This window comes from Rhagoletis zephyria, unplaced genomic scaffold (genome assembly GCF_001687245.7).
Source record: "Rhagoletis zephyria isolate East Lansing unplaced genomic scaffold, Rhagoletis_zephyria_1.1 Rzeph_scaffold_00048, whole genome shotgun sequence".
NCBI classification, from domain to species: Eukaryota; Metazoa; Arthropoda; class Insecta; order Diptera; family Tephritidae; genus Rhagoletis; species Rhagoletis zephyria.
In genome coordinates this window covers 51,642-72,292 of record NW_016157132.1, presented here as the reverse complement: position 1 = coordinate 72,292, position 20,651 = coordinate 51,642, and the positions used below count along the sequence as shown (strand labels likewise).

The following is a 20,651-nucleotide window of genomic DNA, read 5'->3' as shown; positions in this document are numbered from 1 at the left end:
GCTTTTGAGCAAATATTAGTATTAAGTGAAAAAAAATCTCAATAATATACATATATATTTTTTTTTTCTTAAAGCGAAAACACAAAAATTATCAAATACATACTCATTATTTTTGATCAAAAAAGTAAAAATCAAGTAAAAGTAATTTCTGTGAAGCGAAAAAATTAAGCACAGATATTAAATACTATTTTTAATTTCATTGAATTTTTTTTAATTATAACATATAGATATATGTAGAAAGTAACATATCCGGGTGCGATGAGAGTATTTCGAAAGTATTAATTTTTTTTAATTAAAATATAAAAAAGAATGATTGTGTTTCGCCTCTGGTAAAATTCTCCAATAATCCTAATTCTAAGGCATAATATTATGAACATAGAATAGGTTTTGAGATAGACTTCGGACTTTTTACATATGTGTACTTTTTGTATGTAATTGGCCAACCTCAAAGCTTATTAAATTTGTCGTCATCTTTTTGGCTCAGAAGCTATTCATTGATTTATCGGCTATTTTGGGTTATTTTTCAAAAAATATAAGAATTTTCGGAAAAGTATCAACATTAAAAATGTTTTTTTTTCTTCCGGTTTATATTTTGGATGTCAAGCTATGATGTCTTACAAATACAATAAGTCTCTGCTTATCTAAATAACAAATCTAGAATTTATGATCACTCAAGCGAAAATGCACGTAAAGTTTCCATACAAATTTGGCTATATTTCAAAAATTGTCCTACTTTTATTTTACCTCATATTCGGATTCGACGGAAAAGTTCACCGCAACCGGATCAACAATATGATACAATATCGACAATTTGTTCATATAATTAGCCATCCGAATATGGTTAACTCTTTTGATGTAATTATGTCGTAGTAACACTTACCTAACCCTAATTACTTTCATTCATTATTAAATAAGTGATTTCTTTCTTTTGCAAGTAAATTTATTTTAGGATTATGAAGCAGCGCACACTTGTTAGCTTGAAGCGTTTTTATTATTTTGATTACGACTTTCGTTAAAATTTTTTAGCAACTCCTCCCAAGGCACACATTTTCTTTTAACTTCATTATGCTTGCCGAGATTTTTTTTTTTTTGGTGAACTTAGTAGACTCCTAGGAAATCGTATTAAAATTGTTGCTACAAAATACCCTCTCTCCAATTTTTTTCTATTTAAAAACTCTTTACTCATGTAAGGCGAATATTTTGTTGTATGCTTTTACAGCTTAGTGAATCACCTTACTTACATTCCCTGGCCACCGCCGACGCTGCTGGCCCGCACACAACAGCACATCGCTCATCATCCAATGCTCATCCGTAATTTGCACTATTATTTGTGGCATGTAATTAAAAATGCAGCACGCGTCTGCCTACTTGGCACCGGGAGACTCCTACGACCAGCCAGCTAAGCCAGCTTCTACATACAGTATTCATAACAAGTGCGCTCCTCGCCAGCGGAGGGGGTGTCTTGGTTGGCTGAACTTTTTAATGGCGCATTATTTTCAGAAATAAATTATAAAAATGAATAGGGCGGGTACGTTGGGAAGAGATGCTAAGGAGAGAGCAAGAGAAAGAGATGGAGAGTGGGCGCTACACATAGTATACCCGCAGCAAAAAGGAAGGGCGGCGCACAACAACCAAAAAAGTGTAACAAAAAATATCAGATTAAAAAACGCCAGCAAGGGTATCAACTGCTCAAACACGAAGAGATAAAACCGTTAACATTTCACTTGATATATTTATAAAGTCAGCGGAAGTTGGCTCAGTGCGGCGTACGAGGGGTACGAGTGCGAAAAATGGGAGCGAGGGAGAGATTACGGAGTAGAAGCGCCATACAAAGGTAGCGGAAGCTGTGGCGTGGTAAGCAGCACTGAAGCAGCAAAGCGAAGTGATGGGGGTCGGTCGGGAAAGCGCATATGAGAGAAATGTTTTTAACTTAAACTTTTGAACTAAATCAGAAATGCAGAAAGGAACAAACTTTATGCGAGCTAAAGTTAAATGCAAGGGCAAGAAATTAAAAAGGAGGGAGTGGAAGAACGGCTTCAAGGAGAAAAAAATGTAAAGATTATATGCGCATAAGTAGAAAAAAGTTAAAAAATATTTGCAAAGTACAAGCCGTGTGAGCTAAAGCTACGCAGGTGACTGGAGCAGCAAGGGAAAATAAGCAATTTTACGCATATAAAATAAGGGCGCTGGGAAGAGTTTGGGAACTGAGTGCAACCAAGAATTAAGCCGAGCAGAGCTGAAGTGCCGTAAAACTTAAAATGGCTTAGCGGCAATGAGACTTTACCAAAAATCCTGCCATATGTTTGCATGTGTGCATATGGTGATACAGCGGTAATGATTATTTATTTTTTAGTCTATGAAACAAAATTTCTTACAGTGTAGTTAAGCTTAAATTAGATTTTATTTTATTAAAAACTTAAGATAAACTTAAAAAGCTGCACACAGAAGATTAAAAAAAACATAATTCGATTATGAGCAGTCAATTGCAGCATTACGAGGGATATTATTGAATTCGCGTACGGAACTTGCAAGAGGGGCAGTGATAGCAAATCTCAATTTTGAGACTCTCCAACTAAAATTGATAAGTGTTTCGAAAACTACGCTTAAGCCAATCCGCTCAAGAAGATACTGGCAAACAATGTAATATTAAAAGTAAAAGCTAACGACACAAAGAGCTACGGGATTTAAAGGTTTGTAGATCAGTCTACATAAGATACATAGGAAGGCATAGGATTTTAGACTTCGAAGTGCGCACTCCTATTTCCAGCAATTTGATTATAAGACCTCGGGACAATGACTCCGAATTTAAGTTGCGAGCGGACAAAGCTTGTATTTATATGCACAAATTTTAAAGTATATGGGTCGGTGAAATGTGTACTATTACGTCGCACGAATACAAATACACAGCCCGATTTTGAAATTACGAAATTAATGTGACTACGAAAAAATAAGTTTAGAATTTTTGGTATCTACTAACACTTCAACATTTTTATTGAAGGTGTATTTTAGTACATCCTACCAAAATCTGTGAAAAACGCAGTGTGAGTTATATTAACGCTATATATATAGTCAGCTTGTCGTCCAGCAGGGAAAGATTAAATGAAATATTCAGTAAATACTGCCAAGTTAGATACCTTAGACCGACCAGTGTTACCCCTTTTAAATGTTGGAGTTATCGAATTTATTTGCCAGTCATCGATAAAAATGCCAGTTGACAAGGATTTATTAAAAATATGTGTGTTTTAATAGCAGTGCAGCACAGTTTTTTAAAAACTTGGCTGAGAGAGCATCAATATTAGTTTGCGATGAGAACTTAAGTGCCACTATCCCTAAAAAGTTTAAGGAACCAAAGCTAAGTGGGGATTTTATATCCGATACAAAGTCTGGCAATGGTTCCGTTCACCTGAAATAAAATTAGACTTAAAAAATCCAACAAATAGATTAGCTACATCACTTTTTTCTTTTCTTTCTTTCTTAAAATTTTAAAAACTCTTTCTCCCGATTAGTTTGTATTCATGGGAAGCATTTTTTTCATTTTGTGCATTAAAAAATAAATTCATAAAACGGAATTTTTCCAATTTTTCTTTTCTTTTTTTTTTAATTAAACAACTTGTCTTTAACCACTTCTCTTCACTCAAACTCATCCTACTTCACAATCACAGCTAAATATCGACACATCAGCAAACAGCCATTGCTTCAAATGGCCAATCCTAAGTAATGTGCAACACCAACAAGAGCGTAAATAATGCCACTACGTTGGGTTTTATCTGATTCTCAACACTTTTTTACAACAACTGCTAATCTGTTCGCTATTCAGACGCTATCAACACAAACACAATTCTTCTGCTTCATCCTTTACAAGCATAATCTCAATCACCATCTCAAACAGCAGCACAGAAGAAAGTTTTTGTGTCGTTGTCCAAGCGTATGTATGTACATATATGTATGTATGTATTGATGTGGGCGAACTAGTAAACTATCTAAGTGAATATTAGCAGCAAAAATTGTAGATTACAAAATCATAGAAAATGCTATAGAAAATACAAACACAAACATTTAGTTGGTTTGTGGAAATGAATGGGATGTAAGGTAAATCCCATAAAAATAAAAAAAAATAAAAAAATGGACGAACAGAGAATGAAAAATGGACCAGCGAACAAGTGGAATGTTGATAGACGGCATTGAATTGATAAAACTGTAGCTAACTGAAATGAATGTGGTCTGACATCTGCTGTGCAGCTGCATACCTTCGTCGACAGAAAACCAAAAACAAAAAGAAACATACACTAGCATTTGCACAATTCAATGCCGACTCAGTACAGGTTTATTCGCAAATGCTGTAACATCACCCGATGGCGACAACCAACCGCTCGTCAAACTGCTAAGACAACCAACGGCAACGAACGGATGGGATGTCATGCCTGGCAGCGTATTCGTAACATTTTTGTGACACAAATCCATCGCAACGAATTGGCCACCAAAGCGAATATGCAAGCAAACAATGCTGAAGCAACAGATATATACAAAAATATTGTACGTACCGATCGATGGTCCTCAGCAATAACGGCACAACTTAAAATTTCATGTTTTTGAGTTATATGGCGGATTAGGTTTATAAATAGCCATATTTCTCTGTGGCAAATCGACGTAGATTTAGTTGTTACCAATCCGGCAGAAGCGCAGTTTTGCCATTTGCCACAAAACTGAAGTAGCCAATTCTTACTCACTGAACACAGTGGCACATTTCTCACATTTATCGTGAATGTTGGCATAAGTAAAAAACTGAGGATAGGTTCGTTCGTGATGATTTTATGTGAAATAAAAAATTACGGAATCTTTAAATGCCTCTACTGAAATATATGAAATTTTGAGTTGTGTCGTTAGTGCAGAGAACCATCGATATGTAACTATTTTATGAATATGTATACTTTGTTGGCATGTTGCTGATGAAATGAAATCACTCGCCACCGATGTTTATGTTGGTATACCTTTATACCCTGCATTGAAAGGCTGTACTGGTGTGCACGAATTCCTGAGCCTGAATGCTGGTTTAATTCCAGCACTGAGCCGGGACCCACACAATGCCGAATCTTCATTGATGGCTCTAAAAATGATCCTGGGTCAGGATCTGGGGTCTTAATCGAAGTAAATGGGGACTACTTAGTGGAAGATAGGTGAAGGGGGTGAAGGTGTCTGCAGTGACAGCTGAGCTGTAATTAAGGCCCTGTCCAGCCCTCTAACTACTCCCAAACTAGCTCGGAAATGCAAGTCTCTTCTACCAAACTATATTGGTAAACATAACGAGACGAACACCTGAGCTCTTTGACACTTATTTATTCGTAGACTGTGCAGATTTAAAACAGACTAAAGGAGACATGAAAACAGTGCAACGGACAGCATTTAGCCTGAGTGCTGTTTTCTAAACGCGACACCTCGTCGGTTGAGAGGTAGATGTCGCCCTATGCACTAGACTTTTTTATAGGCACTTTGCAATGAAAAAGTTTTATAGCTTAAAATGGTGTCTGGATACACAACATTGCAAGTTGATAAAAGCGTTGGAAAAAACGTGGTCTAGATTTTTACTATTGAAGACCAATGGGACATATACGTCCCACAATTTTTCACATATTTGCAAGTAAAAATAATAAATTTTGACCACACTTTCGTTTCATAATATGGGTTCGCTGAACTCGTATCAGGAGTCACGTTTTTGAATTTCCCAACGCATCGCTTACGGTCGTCAATGGGTTAGGGACAGAAGTCATACCCATTCGTTATGATCTATAATTTAACAAGTTACCCGAAGTGAATTGGCCAAAACCAGCCCGTAAAAACATAAGTTCATTAACTAGTATATGCTAAAGCGTTGAACTACATTTTCGACGATTTCAAAAAACATTCTATATTTCAATTGCCAAAATCAAAACTTAAATTAAGTTAATTGCTTTCCCTACAAATGTCGGCTGTGGCGTCGAGTGAAGACTACAAATTCTGGTTCTGAGATCTCAGGTTCGAGTCCGCTTGAAGATGATTATAGTTAAGTAAGTCAATTATTTAGATTTGAATATACATTAAAAATTGTAAATTTAATTTCATTTGGAAAAAACCTAAATACTCTAAATACCATAAAAAGTTTAAACGAAATGTTTTTTTTCTCTTTAAAACAATAAAATTTAAAAATTACAACTACATAATAAAAATAAATTTATTAAATAAAATTTATTAACGAAAAATGTTTTTCCCGAGAAATGGCTTCAGATGTGCTTTTCAGGGGTTTGGATTGGAAGACTTTCCCGTCAACTGGTATGATACTACTAGAATTTCTGCTGGTAGATGCTGATGCAGGGTCGGAAAATTGAAATCGCAATGTTAAAAATACCAGTCATTAAAAAAGGATACTAAGTGAACTAGTTGGGCTGAAACGCAATTTGCTGCCTTTCTAGTTCACAACTAAGTAATAGCTTTCCCTGCAGGGTACAACCATACATACATACGCATTCCCAGCAAAAAATCGGTAATCGCTTTTAGTGGTAACGTGNCTAGGCATTCTACATTAGTTTCTCTGTAATGCATTCTTTGTTCGCTTCTCTGGATTCTGTTTATCCATGCGTCCTCCCTTCGTTTGAAGGTAATGCTGCGGGTAAGGGCTTACCTCCAATGACATGCCCATGTTAAAATAAGGCCTTCTTGAAGGGAAACGGTAAGCGATTCCCATCGCCTAGCTCGTTTCCACTTTCGTTTCTGTGGTAATCGTGTTTTTTGCTGGGTTTATGTCTGTGAATGTACTATATATATGCTACATGCACACGGTTCGCCAAAAATCAACAAAAGGGTAAATAAATAATTGTAAATTTCACGAAAAGTTTGTTGCTGACATTTAATGTTTTAGTTAAACTTTCAATAGCATATATATGTATGTGCATTCATACAAATACGTACATAGGTGTGTATATGCGCATATCGATGGTCCTCTGCAATAACGACACAACTGAAAATTTCATATATATATCAGTAGAACCAATTAAAGATTTTGTGTTTCGTAATTTTGGAATAATATGTCTTGGAACGTAACTATCCCGGTTTATTGGCAGTCAATCAGGGAAATTTGGCAAACCTTCAAATTGCGGCTTTTGCTAAAAATACGAAATAACGAACAACTCGTTAGTAGTTAAATGAAAAAAATCCATTTGTATTGCTGAACAACGGCACAAAACGTAAAGTTTCGTTATTTCCCATAAAAAAAATACAAAGTGTCTTACTGAAACTATGAAATGGACAGCGGCGTAATAGGAAAAGTGTCGTTATTTTACATAAAATCATGACTAACCTATCGAGAGTTTTTGACTTATACCAATATTCACGATAAATGTGAGATATGTGCCATTGTTCAGTAGTAAGGATTGGCTACTTCAGTTTTGTGCTAAATGGCAAAACTACGCCTCTGCCGGATTGGTATCAACAAAGTCTATGTCGATTTGCCACATAAAAATATGGTTATTTATAAACCTAATCTACTATATATTTCAAAAACCTGAAATTTTTAGTTGTGCCCATTTTTGCAGAGGACCAAAAACCTTTAGTACTGCTTTAGGGCCCCATCTCTCTAATCCTTGTGTAATTCATGTCTAAAGTTAGCAGAAAGGATTGCTAAAGTAATAAGGATTAGATACATGCGGTCCTTAAGAGTATTAAGCCATTGGCTTTTTATGAGTTTTGAGTTGTGTTGTTATTGCAGAGGATCATCGATTGATAGTTAGGTACGTAAATTTGCTTATAATCGTTTTAACACAACACATTTTCAATTTGACCCAATAAACTTGAATATTGGATTTTGTGGAATTGGAAGTTGAAAATTTTGAAATTTGACCTTTGTCAGGCAATCGATGCTTAAAAACTTTTAGGAAATTTGGAAATATGTACACTTGCATTAGATTTAGGGTGCGTTCACACAGAAACCGGAGCCGAGCCGAGCGAAGCCGTTCTGATCAAAGTGAAGCTTTCGAATTGCTGTAGCTATGCGAAAGTGTTGATATAGCAAGATTTTTCATAAGCGTTTTGGAGCTAAAAGCAAAGCAGTTTTTCAATTTGAATTTTCCATTTAATAAACTCGTACTTAGGAAACTTATGCAAACATGATCTTGGAATATGCAACGCAATCAGTGTGGCCATTTTGGTGCCTTTTGGAGCTAGATTTAGTTTTCTATTTTTCTATTTAGCTCCGAAAATTAAGTTTTAGCTTCCAGCTCTTTTTTTAGCTCTTTTCGCATTTATCTAGCACTTTTTTAGCTCCAGAAAGTTGTATTTGGTATATATATGCCAAAACTTAAGCGTTGATAAAATGGAAAATTTCGAGATGCAGTGTATCCACCATAAACTCTTGGATCTAGGTTAAAGAATTCAAAAATTAATTTAAAGAAAATCATTTTTCTGATAGCGTGGATTTTGTTTTACCTTACTAATTTTTCCTTTAAGGAGAGCTGGAAGTAAAATTTTCCAGAAAAATTTCGCGAAAAAATTATTCAATTCAATTATCTGAAATTACAGACTTTAGCAGTTTGTAAAGTATTTTTAGTTCACTGTGCCATACCAACGAATCTTGCACCTTATTGTAGTTTTAAAAGATTTTTTCAGCTCTTAAACTTATGAAGTTCGTTGGTTTTATTAAAATTGCCGAAAATGTAAATACACCCATACATCAATAAATGCCCAACCATAACAAAAATATGTAGCTCTTCATTTTAGCTACTATTAGTATACCGTTTTAGCTCCAAACGAAATTTCGCTCTGGCAACACTGAACGCAATATGCACGACCAACTCCTGAATCAACCGCAGACCGAACTTAAAATGAAATTCATAATTCTAAGTTAAAGTAAAAAAAAGTTGCAAAAAGTTAACAGTAAGTCCCGCCTGTTTCAGATTTGGCCTCAAAGTTGTTTTTTATTTATTACATTACATTAATTATTATTAAAAAAAATATATTGGAAAAAATGTTTTCATTAAGAATACTTATTTAACTTGAAAATGATGATAAAGGGTTAAATTTTGCCACAATTATTTTTTTTTTTTTACTGACAACGAAATATTTATTTAGACCTAAAGAATAAAATATTGGTTTTATTTGTCACGGTCTAATGTATAAAAATAATATATTGGTAAAAATAATCAAGCGTTACAATGAAATACAGTTTTTCCAAGAACTGAAAAATGGAAATAAAATATATAATGTTTTTTATATATTTTACCTACTACCACATACTTTGTAATTAATTTTAATCTCTTTCTTTAAATGATTTTTTAGTCTGGTATTGCCATGGTTTACGGTCAAATAGAATATTCACTGAATTAATTGAAAATATAAACAAAAAATATATGAACATGTACATACTAGAGCGCTGCACAAATTTATTGATAACGGCTTATGAATTATTCCTATACAAAATGAATAAATGATTTTAGCTTAAATTTTTTTTAAATTTGAGTGAATACCTGTTCTGATATATGTGTCGACACAACACTATTCAAACAAAGTGAAAATAAATTGAATTGAGATAAATGAAATATTTTTTTTATGTATATACACTGCCGGAACAAAGTATTGGCACAGCAAATTTTTCACAATATATGCAACAATTTTCATTCTAATATTTTTCCGCTAATTTCGTATAAAACATGGTTCATTCTACAACAAAAAACATAAAAATATAATTCCTAAACTTTGTGTAACACTCAAATTTAAAACAAAATGTTTATTCATAACTTAAAAAATTCCAATCGCTGGGTGTTTTGTATCTGAAGTAGAATATTCAAATCTAATGTACTCTGTTTGGCTAGAAGTTTGAATGAATTCTTGCAGCCCTCTAGTACGTACATATCGTCGTTTAAAGTACAAAACCGCGTAACTAAGAGATAATTAGGAATAAAAGAGAAACCCGTTTAGAAATAAGACAAGTTTTAATTTCGCCTATAAAATTAATGTAGGTTTTGCATTTTCTTGATACGCGGTTTTGTACTCTAAACGACGATATATATGTATGTATGTACATACGTATGCAACAATGTTATTCATTCATTTTTCCGACAACATTTGCGACATCCATTTAAAAAGTGGCAAAAAGCATATAAAGATAAATATTCAAAAGCTGTGGTGCTCCTCAATGTTATTACCACAAAAGTCATTCATATTTATTAGCAGATTTCCGTGAAATAGTACAAATGTGAAACTACGAAAAAGGGGAAATGTATGTGCACATAAATGTACGATACGAATACTAGTTTATGATAGTGTGCAGGAACATAAGCAATTTGTAACCTTTTTTTGTGTATCTGTTAATATGCAAGTGTTAGAACTGCATGAAATTCCGGGCGATAAAATACACTGCCAGTATGCACCATAAGAGGTGACCTAAAAAATTTATTTCGCTTGTATTTTGCTTCAATGTATGTACGATAACTAACACTCATTTTAAATAAACTAAAAAATCTGGATTAGTATTGAAAAGTGAATGCTTTTTGATAAAACCCATCTTCTTATAAGCGAATTAAATGCTTTAAAAATGACGGAGCCACTCTATTCTATACGGTTGTATTGTATTTCCCTCTGATGTTTGTAGCTGTATGAGAGGTCAACAAGGCTTGGCTAAAAACCCTTCAAACTGCAATAAATAAAATTGTTCCTCAGATATGGCATTCTTCTTTTTTGATGATCCGACGGCAAACATTGAAAGGCTTATAATTTGCTGATTTCGCTGGAATATCTGGAACCGTAATGGGAAAGTTGCCTCTACGCGGTTGCTTGATATCATCGGAAAGACCAGACTGCCACCACACTCATCCCAAAAATGCGATAGCCGGGGTATCAAAAGGAAGGCGTATCTCTTACCACGTTCAAAGACTCTCTGCCCGCCACAGCCTCCCCCCGTATTCAACTATTCGGTTAGCCTGAGTAACAATGTTTTTTACAGTTATTGACGTATACCAAACCGTTGGTTCTGTCTGTTCCAAGTTGGAGATGTAAGCAAAGCAAATGGGACTGGAGGCGAAAAAATAAAAAAGCAAAGCATTAAAGCCAATAATAGTGTAAGCTTTCATATAAGTCCAATTGAGAATGGCTACTTCTCTTTAAAATATGCTTTAATTTGCATATTGCTTTTTCGTACTTGACAACCTCCCCCAGCCGCACTTACACCCACTTCACCGCAATTAATATTCCTTTCTTGCCAAATCTTTCTTATGTATACACAATTCATTAACAATTTGATTTTCTTCATTCCTTTGATATAATTTTCCCGCATTTCCACTCACTTTCAAAGTTTGGCTGCAACTTCGCGCTTGGCCGGCCACACTTGCCGCCCTCAATTCATCTAATTCGTTTTTGTTCAGCGTTGCTTTAGATGCTTCATTTGCCTCGCTTTACAGTTAAATCTGATCATCATCATAAGTCTATGATGAGTTTAGGTCTACATAAATACTCTCTACACCCCAACCGGTGTTCAACTATTTGTAGCATATTAACGCCAGGCTTTACCCCACTTTCGGCAGCAGTTCTTCGCCCACTTCCGCTGCGCTGTTGGCAGCACGACTCTTGTCGAGATTCCAAGCTACAACCGTTCGTTGCTTCTGTGCGATTCACCCAACCTATTTCGCTTTTAACTTTCGCAAAAACTCGAACGGAATTTTATTAATGCAAAATTTTCAGATTTTCTTACTCCTTCCTATTTGCTTACGATTTTGGTGCTTCCATTATTTTCACTTTCTGTTTTTTTTTTTACATACATACATACATACTTCAAGTACTTTTTAAATAACTTGTTTGCTTTACCTACTTGCCTTATACTCTTTGAACCTCACTCATTCACTCACTCACTTTGTTTGCATTGCGTTCCTTCATTTTTATTTGCATGCAACAAAAACTTTGCCACGTCTCTAAAAAGTACTCAGCCAATTTCTGTAAATCCTTAGCTGCGATGTGTTATTGTTGTTGCTGGCTTTGATTTTTGTCTAAGCAGTTCAAAGTTCCAATTGTAAGGCAGCGGCGAAAATCAAAGGGCCCAGTCTGCAGCACAAGATTTCTGTCGAAGTTTTCTCTACCAACAACAACAATTCAGAACGAAACGCAACACCAGCAACAACAAAGTTTTCTACGACACTCAATCAACTAAGTTCAAAGCATGCAACGTGTGTGCTTATGCGGAAACTATGCAATTAATGCGCAAGGTTTCCACATAAATTAAAAATCACTTAAAAATGTTTACTGGCGGGAAGAGCATCATCATTGGAGGAATGAAAAAAGCACAATGAAGCATTTACTCAGAACTCTCTCTGGTCGTGCAACATCAATAGAGGCCAAGAAGCAAAACTAAAAATAACAGCAACAGCAACAGTAAAAGCAAAAATTAAAGCAAACAAACAAAAAGGAAGTCCTCTTACTGCTGTAGATAAAATTCTTTCTTTCCTAGCTGTTGTTGTTAATCGATAATTATAAATCATCTAATTATGCTGCGTACCAACAGTGAAATTCTACACTCTTATAAAGACATCCTCGTTCTACTATGTAGCCCATCCCATTCCTATCAACTGGCAATTGGCAACTGAAATTTTTAGCTCCTCACTCTTTCTTCTCCGTACGAGTGCCTCTATGAAGCTACGCATTCTTCGAAAACTATTTTTTACTTTGCCATGCCGGACTGGGGCTTCGTTAGTAAAAATTAATGATTTCAATGCTTGTTTGTTGCTATTGTTGTTATTAGTGCTGTTTGTGTTGCATGGCATTGTGGGTGGCATTGATAGTGCTAGTGTGGGTGGCGGACGTTGCGTGCGGAAATTTATGATGAAAATTATTGCGAGTTTATTAAAAGAATTTTTAAGTAGAATTTAGTTCTGTGATTTATCGTCGTTCGGACACTCGAGCGCATACACCGCTAAAACCCCTGCAAAACATTGTGCGACTTATCACTAAAGAGAGTATTCCGAGATTACTCTCAATCGGGTACAATTGGGCATTAATTAGTCGCAACCCTTACGGCTATAATTGGAGATCAATTAGCCCACGACTCATCTCTAACGGGTACTAACTATAAACGATTTAATGTATGTTAGTCAATAAAATTTCATTTTCGGCGTTGGCACATAGAGAGATTATTCGCCTAACAAACATGAGCACCCTAGTGTAGTGACTAGTCCCTTTTTGTACTTGTTCGGGTATAAAGGGGAACACTTAGTCTCTTCACAGGATATGCTCGAACAAAAGCGAACAGTTCATTCCATATAAAGAGATCAAAAGTGGTATTAGTCGCATGTTTCTTTGCGATTGCTCCCGGAGTCATCCCGGATTAGTCGTATTTTTTGCAGGGTATTTACAAAAATACAAACACACTACCGTNCCACATAAAAGCAAATATTGAAATCGGACTAAAATTACGGCCGCTTTTCATATAACGGTAAATTTCAGAAATGCTTGAAACTTCAATATTTCGAAATTTAAGGACGCTAATTTACTCAAAATTGATACCCCCGGCTTACCATCCAGCGGTAGCTTTCGGAAAGGTGGAAAACATATATTTAATACTTGCGCCGGGTATTTAATGTTCGGCTCCGCCCGAACTTAGACTTTCTTACTTGTTTTGTTTTAGTTTAAAATTTTTCAAAGTACATATTAAAAAAATATAATAAAATAAGTGTAATAAATATATGTATGTACATATATTCACATTAAATTTTGATGTTTGATAGTTTTTGTAGTTTAATAAGACGAGTTCACCATACCGGAACGACGTTAAATTTTTTTACGGAAGACACGACTTTGATTTGATGTGGTTTCGAATGCACTTAGGCATGAACGACCAAACCGATGTACAGGGAAGTAGTTGCATAGTAAAACCAGTAAAACATATTTGGTGTGTGTTTTCTGCTTAGTAATGAAAGAAAGAGGGGAAGCTCTGCCAAATACTAACATATGTGTAAGCGCCAATCTATCATTTATTATTATTAATGAAAGAAAACATCTAATCATAATAAAATGGGTTTCCAAAGAAAGTAGAAAAAACCAGTGATACATCAAGGTATTTCAACGGATCTTCGGCAATTAAAATTCCGTCTTTACGTCATTCTTACCTAATTAAAGAGCCTCATTTGAGATTATTGAGAGGAATATGTATGACATCAAAAGCACATCAAAAAATTGTGGTTTTCCGTTCCATATCTAGTAGTTCTCTTTGAGATTGGTTAAAAAAAAAAACATTATTAAGTAAGAAACAAATGCAACAATTTAAAGCGCAGAAAATTAAAAAAAAAATATATTAAAAGGGACTATGTTTTCTGGGTATAGCTGTTTTTGTACGTTAGTTTTAGCAGACGATGGCTATTCATCCTCATAAAAACGTCAAAATAAATGTGAAATGGAAATTGCTTCTTTACCATTCACATCACAGCCCAATATACTCAACGCATAGACAGACGACAGCCTTGACCCGAATCAACTCGTTATTTCGGAATTATGTAACTAGGAAATTAACTGCAGTTGATCTGGCATATGTGCTGCAGCTAATCCTTAAAATGATCGGAGGAATTTCCGAGAACAACGCTAGCCAAAATGACTAGCTGTTGTCTATTGTACATGTAAGCAAACAAACTAAGCAATTTTGGCTTTCGAGGTAGCCGAGTGGTGAGAGCTGCCTACTACAATTCCTTAGGACCCAGTTGGAGCAATTCCCAGTGTTTTTTTGTTTTTATTATATTTTATTTGTAGATTTCATTTCAATTTTGATTAATTTTATTTCATTTTATTTATTTTATTATTAAAAGTCCATCACCATAATAACATCTAAAAAATATACGAAAATGAACGATCTCGCGATCCGTTACGAAAAGGGTTTAAAAATTGACAGTAACTTTACTAAGCGGTAACAAAATTTTTGTTACCAACGCAGAATAGGCCTGTAAATGAATTATCAACAGGAGTTTCTGATTTATCGCAGTTTTCGTGTATCTGTAAATTACCGTTATATGGCAGGTGGGTGTGGTTATTGCCCGATTTCAAAGATCTTCAATAGATTTCTTAGCTACACTGTACCCAAGCCTCGTACCGAGTTTGGAGAGGATTGGTGAAGCGCCTACTAAGATACAGCATTTCATCATAAGTGGGCGGGGTCACGCCCATTTTCCAAAAATTTTATAACAATATTATTTTTTCCATAATTCTACTCCAAATATTAATTTTCAACTGAAATATCGTAGTTTTTGCATTTTTCGAAATTACCGTTATATGGGAAGTGGGCGTGGTTACAGTCCGATTTCGCCCATTTTCAATACCAACCTACCTTGGAGAAACCTACATACCGAATTTTGTTGAGATATCTCAAGTCTTACTCGAGTTATCGCGTACACGGACGGACGGAAAGAGGACATGGCTATTCATTCTAAGCATCTATATCTCAATTCTCTTTGGCTGTTACAAACAACCGTTATGTGAACAAAGTTAATATACCCTTATGCACAAGTGCGCTCCGATATAAAAATCCTATAAAACTCACATAGATACATACATATTATACGAGAGAAAGTGTAAACCAAAATATATGCTTTGCATTTCAGGCAACATAGCCGAGTGGTAAGAGGTGCTTCTACCGCATATTAGGACCTTGGTTCGTTTTCCAGTTCAAGCAACATGTATTCTGAAAGAGCACTTCTACCATCACAAAATTTCTCGTAAAGTCATTTGCCATTCGGAGTCGGCGCAAGGTTTCTCAATTGAGGCTACTGCATCAAGGGGTACACCGTAAATGGGGTAAGGAAACGTCACTAGTTTTTTTCTTTTCATTTGAACATCCACACCAACATGCACGCCGAATTTATTTGCGCATGTGTGCGTGTTTGAATTTATATTGTGAGATGGATTAAAAGGCTTTTTAATAACCTTATCAAAGACGGAAGCAAGAGGAAAACGAGAGTAAACGTGGCAAAACAACGGATATGAAGGGTGGTGAAAAGGCGCGGTAGGCAACAGGGAGGCATTCAAATAACATTAGCCACATCGGACGGAAAGCCTGCTGAAATGCCCTACTTCGGAGCAACAGTGGCAGCACAGCGTTATGGTTTGGCATATTTATTTGATGAGCGCAACTTTTTCATTTTTACTTAAACCATTTCTGTGCCTGCCATTGGACTGCTTGCCTTTGAGTTGATGCAGAAAAGTTTTTTTGTCAAAGCAGATTTTCAGTTAGGGAACGAATTTCAAGCATAGTAGATAGATGACTCTGTACTCATTTTACATTTCAGTTTTATAAAGTTGTATGCTAAAGCACTGATGGCGTGTGGATTCTGTTTGTGCATAACCAGAAGTTATCATCTTTTTGCCAATGCAATACTGCTAAATGGTATATACAAACAAAGCGGGGAACCAGCCTCGCTCGAATGATTTTGAAGCCCAATTTTCCTACAGGCTCAGAAGTTCAAAAATGCATATCTTTAATGTGGCAGCTTATAAACTAAATTTAGATAAAATAAAATAAAATAAAATAAAATAAAATAAAATAAAATAAAATAAAATAAAATAAAATAAAATAAAATAAAATAAAATAAAATAAAATAAAATAATATAAAATAAAATAAAATAAAATAAAATCAAATCAAATCAAATCAAATCAAATAAAATAAAACAAAATACCCTTTTTGGTTGTTTGTGTTTCCGACAGGGTAGGAGTGTGATGTATTTTGGAAAGATTTTCCGTCATCCCTTGTCAAATTTGGTTTGGAGACAAACCGCTTTCGCCGGCCGTTGTACCATCTTCAGTGTCATTTTGTCTCCAAACTAAATTTGACAAGGGATGACGGAAAATCGTTCCACAATACGTCAAAATTAAATACAATGAAATATACTAAAATAAATGAAATGAAATGAAACAAACATTTAAACGAAATATAATACATCAAAATAAAATAAATTAAAACAAAGTAAAATCAAACAAAATCAAATTATTTCAAAATAATACAAAAAATATACTAAAATAAAATAACCAAAGAATAAAATAAATTAGTAAAGCAAAAATATAATAATACAGAGGAAATTAAATAAAGTAGAATTAAATTAAATATAGTAAATCCAACAGTCGGTTTCACCAGCAATTTAAATGGAAAATTATTTTTTATTTTCCGTGTACTTCCATATAAAATTCAAAAAATTAAAGTCATTTTTCATTTAAAACGCTTTCGTGAAATTGGCTGTAATGGCTGTAGGCAAAATAACCAAAAAATAAAATTAAATAATTGGGAAGAAGCATACTAATATGGAATTAAATAAAACTACAAAAAATATAAAGCAAAAGAGTTTTTGTTTTATATATCATTGATATGGAACATATCGAAACCTAAAAGTGAAAAGATGTCAAGTCCATTTTTTTCAAAATCTAGTTTTTGATGCAGAATGGCAGGTAATACGAAACTACATAAATTTTTCATCTCTTCAGCACAATTAAAACAAAAAAATAACTAGACACCTTTTAACCCTAAAGTGACGATATATTTTTTAATGTACATATATCCAACATTGGTACATTTGCTGCAGATGACTCTATAGGGGTCGTGGAGAAATCGTAAAAATAATAACCGCGATTAATAAAAAAAATTAATCGATGTCTTGAAGAATATTGACACTTATGAAAAATATATATTTTGAAAACATTATCTTGGAATAAGTGAATATTAGTATTTATTAGTTAAATCTAGTTAAAATATTGGCATCTTATATTTTATATCAAAAAAACGGACACTTATCTTCGGAAAAATTACATTTCAATATTTTTGCTTACTTTAGCATAGAGTGTTTTTGCATGAGAATTTTTCGGGGTAAATCCTGTCGTTATTTCTTTTTTTTATTTAAACGAAGAATAAATTAAAGGAAAACATTTGTGGGAAATATCCTTGGACCTAATCTAAAAAAGTATCTTAAACTCTTATAAGAATATTGGCATAAACTTCACCTAAAACACCACACATTTGCTATAAATTTCAATGAGAGCTCGCTTTCTACCCCGCGCCTAAGTAAAATATGAAATAAAAGCAAGAAAAAAATGCAACTCCAACTATTTGCACATCATTGACAGCTAAAGCGTAAGTAAAAAAAAACGACAATTGCAAAAACTCTTTGCAAAAATAACAAACAGTACATATCCAGATACATTTTTTTCAAGTACGAATACTTTTGAAGATACATGTATGCAGCCACTTGAGTGCATGATTTTGTTAAAAGCGCAAGAGCCAAGATCTCTTTTGTATTATATTTATTTTTCCAAGCACAAAAATAAACAAAAGCTTGCTCTTCTCATGTACACATTTGCATGTTTTCACTAAAGCTAACATATAATGATGCTAACGTTTAGGCTTTCAGGCCTCTAAGTTGCTACTTTGCTTGATGTTTTACAAATTTTTGCTTATCTTTCAGTTTACTACTTTGCATTTGGTTTTTTTTTTTTTTTGTTTTCAAACGTCACACACTTACATAGCTTTTGCAGCCAGATTGCCAAGTAAAATTATACAGCAAAAAATGTCGCCGCTGTTGTTTTTCGCTGTACCATATGCATATATTTATACTTATGTATTTACTTATATACACATATACTTGTGTGCATATACGAATAGAACTTAAATGCCTGAGTCACGTCCTCATGACACAATTCGTTGACTTTGCCTCCATTCCGTCACTTGTGTATGTTTCGAAGTGAGTAGATAACTTCCTATTTTGAAAATTGTGTCCGTACTTATATGCTGTAATTTTCGTTGTTTATCTTTCTGAGCGCGCTACGTACACGTCATATCCTTTCGCTGACACCACTTTTCATAAATGCGCATTTATCTTTCTTGATTACGCGTGATTGTCAAACAGATTTGCCATCATTAAATGCAGGAATGAAATGATGGCATGTTTCCATCATACACGCCTTGATTTGTTTTTCACCCACAACAACATACTGATATAGATAAGTATGTATGTGTGCGTACACTAATAAACACAACGTTTTCATTTTTGTTGTTCAATTGTTGTTCTTTTAAACCGACTTCACAAGATGGAGAAGATTATCAATTCGTCGGAATATTTTTATTTTTTTTTATTTTTCTTTTTATAATTATTATTTTTTTTAAAGGAAAGTGTTACTTCATAGGTAGTCCTATATTATTTTGGTTTAAATCCGGTCATAGGATCATGACGAAATTAACGATAATCTTAAATTTGTATATGGGAATTGAAGCCGGTTTTGTTTTTTGCTTCAAAATTACTTGTTACATAATTTTCGCGATGTACTTTGGTTCAAAAGTTTTAATCTCGCTTACTTCTGTTGGTGATTTTTCAAATATGTAGTGTATGGTGACCAGATTTCTTGTGTATGGTGACCAGATTTCTTGTGGCCAAAAATCAGGATACTTCTAAATACAGTTTTATTTAAAACAAAACAAGTAGAATTACTTTAAAAATTATGTACACATTATACAATATATACGGTGGCGAGAATGTTAGTAAGAAAAAGACATTTTAGCAAGTTTTGGCTACTTTTCTTTGTTTTAAAACGTTTATTATTTTTTTTATGAAAATATAACCGACTATATTAAATCAACATGTAAATCGAAATTTCAAACTTTATAGAACATTCATAAAAATTTTACGAATTCTAATCAATTTTGATAAAAATTTTAATCAACTTTAATCAGATTTTCTAGAATTTTTTCGAGTATGCAGTTTTGTGGTCCATTAAATTTTAGTGCAATAAAGTTCAAGTTCGAAGTAGATGAAACTTACCGTTGATTTTTGTTCTCGCATATTCTTCTATACAAAGTGTATTCATAAATTATTTTCTATAGGGAAAATAAACAACACCTTCTACAATAAAAAATTACCAAATATCAACGGTAAGTCCTAATTACTTTAAATTTTCACTTTGAATTGAATAGGCTACAAAACTGCATACTCAGATTACTTCTAAGAAATCTAATTAAAGAGCTCCAAATTTTGATGAACTTTATCGAATTTTGCTAATTTTTGGAAATTTTGGACTTACATGGTCTTTGTTAGATAACGAGCTGTACTTTAATAAAAAAGTTATTAACGTTAAATAATCGCCAAAAAGTGTGCTAAAATGTCTCTTCCCTATTTATATTTTCGCCACTGAATCATATCCATGATTTGTTGAGGGAATAAGTATTACTTTTTATAATTTCACTAAATTCAAGTTAGAATAGAATAGTTTCATTAAAAAAAGAAACTTAACAAATAATTAAAAAAAAAATTTGTTTACAAATATCAATACTGCAATATGCGAGAGTACCTCCCCGAGATAGTCAAAGTTGGGGAAGAAAATATCAAAAAGTTAAAAATCCAGAAATAGTCCTAATTTTATGATGGTTCCTTAATATATTTTAACTCCATTGCATTTGAGTATGGAGGGGCAACTATCTGGAAGTATTTTACATAAAAAATTTACTAAGTATTGCCCGGTTTGTAGTTGCAGTTAAAGAAAACACATGAAAAGGCACGATTTTTTTTTAATTCGAAAAAATGTAAATATTTCAAAAACGGTGACACTTTTACCTGAGAATTTTTTGTCTATCAGGGAGCTCACAAACTTTTTCATATGGCATTTTTTAAATAGCACAATTTTTTCTTAA

The 20,651-nt window shown here is 33.8% G+C and overlaps 1 protein-coding gene across 1 annotated transcript in view; it reads right to left on the bottom strand.

Annotated features, from left to right (window-relative positions):
- beat-VI (Immunoglobulin domain-containing protein beaten path VI) overlaps positions 1–20,651 on the bottom strand; it is a 157,482-nt gene that overhangs the window by 110,312 nt on the left and 26,519 nt on the right. The gene's annotated exons all lie outside the window — the stretch shown is intronic.